Genomic DNA, 1,905 nt, shown 5'->3' with positions numbered 1-1,905 from the left:
TTTGTTATGATTTTCAAAAAACCTATAAAGCTTATGAACTCAAAATTGACCATATTGTGATCTTTCTTTAATGATTTCTAACCAACAACATACAACAAACGTTTTTGTAACCTTTCTTTTATCAACAACTTTAAGTGTCTAACATACAACTGTTGCTTTCTGGGGCTTTTTTTGCTCTCATAATAAGTTTCATTAGCAGTAACCAGGCCACAATAATGTTGGTTTACTGCTTTAATCAGGGTTGAATGAAAATATAGTTGTTGCCAATCTATCTAGTAAGGGATAAAGATAATTTCCAAACAATTTGGCATTTATGATTTTACAGTGAGAAAGATTTTTTCAAGGTGAAAAAATTTAAGACATTTGCCAGTTTTACTTGGAGTTCACATGTTAGCAAATTCTTTCTCAGAACATCATGCTAACTGTCAGCATGGTGATGGAGGGGCGATGATTTGGGCTTGTTTTACAGCTACAGGACATGGGCACTTTGCAGTCAGTAAGTCAACTCTGAACTCCTCTGTTAACCAAAGTGGCCAAGTGTGGGGCCATCTTTCCGACAGCTAAAGCTTGGACCAAACTGGGTCATTAAACAGGACAATTATACCAAACACAGCATCGAATCTACAACAGAAAGGCTGAAAAGCGAAAGATTTCAGGTGTTGCAGTGGTCTAGTCAAAGTTCAGATGTCAACCTGAGAAAAACGCTGTGGTATGACTTGAAGACAGCAGTCCAGAAACAAATCTCTGCAAACTTCAATGAAATGAAAGAGTGTGCCCAATTTCCTCCACAACAATGTGAGAGACTGTTAAAGTCATACAAACTGACTGCTTTATGTTATTGCTGGCAAAGGTAGTTCTGACTACTGAATTATTGGGTGGATTTTTTTTGCGCTTTCCGAGTGCTTCAAGTTTACCATTATTAGCCTTAGTCATACCTTGCTTCTTGCTCCTTATTACTCACCTGTCCCTCATTTGTTAATCATGCCAGCTGCAACTACTTGGTAAACACTCCTCGCATACATTCACCATAATCTCACTTACTCATTTGTTTGGCAGATTGTTTGTTCCTAGTTTTCTACACTTCCTGAGGCCTTTGTTTGTGTTCATTGGTCCTGTTCCTCTCCAGCGTTTTTGGTTTGTAATGTTAGTTTGTTGCTGCTGCCCTGTCAGATTTTGATTTTATTTCTTCACATTCTTTACTAGTGATTGAGAAATCAAAGCTTTCTGAACCGCTGAATCAGTGTGGTAGTGATGGGCCTCACAGCTCTTTTCTGGGAACTGGTCGTTTTGTTCAGGTCAGCCTGGACTCCTGGGAAGCCCTTCCCTCAGTCACTCATGCAAATGGATTTTCTGATTCCTTAAACACTTATTTGCCAGGAACAAAAATCTTGTTACACAGTGTACTCTTATTCATTTTGGAGTGGTCAAAAATGAATAAGAGTACACTGTGTAACATGACAACTTCACGCATTAATGTTAAAGAGCATTGGTCTTTCTTTTTGAAGTCATGAATAAAATAGTTGTTCAATATAAAGCAAGTGTTTAATATTAAGACACAGATACTTCTGTTGCTACTATTTAAGAGAAATCCATGCATTCTTTTTTTTTCTTTTTGATGTATGTTTGTATCAAAGCAAGGGCTATTATTATGACAAGGCAGGACTTGACAGGATTCAAACTCGCAACACAACGACGAAGTTTTAAGAGTTTTATTGTGGAATGGACAGGAGCGGGACCTGTGACTCTAAACAGGACACTCACGTGACCGTCGTGGACTGGAACCGGAACAGGTAAGTTCTCCTTGACTTGGTTACTAGTTGCAGACAGGCTTGTCTGAAAGGGGCTGAGGCGAGAGGGAAAGTCCAGGTGCAGGCGAGGTGTCGTTACCAGAGGGTCAGAAGTCCG

The sequence above is a fragment of the Kryptolebias marmoratus genome, linkage group LG12 (assembly GCF_001649575.2).
Source record: "Kryptolebias marmoratus isolate JLee-2015 linkage group LG12, ASM164957v2, whole genome shotgun sequence".
Classification (NCBI taxonomy): Eukaryota; Metazoa; Chordata; class Actinopteri; order Cyprinodontiformes; family Rivulidae; genus Kryptolebias; species Kryptolebias marmoratus.
The sequence above is the reverse complement of the archived record's forward strand: the minus strand, read 5'-3'. Positions refer to the sequence as shown.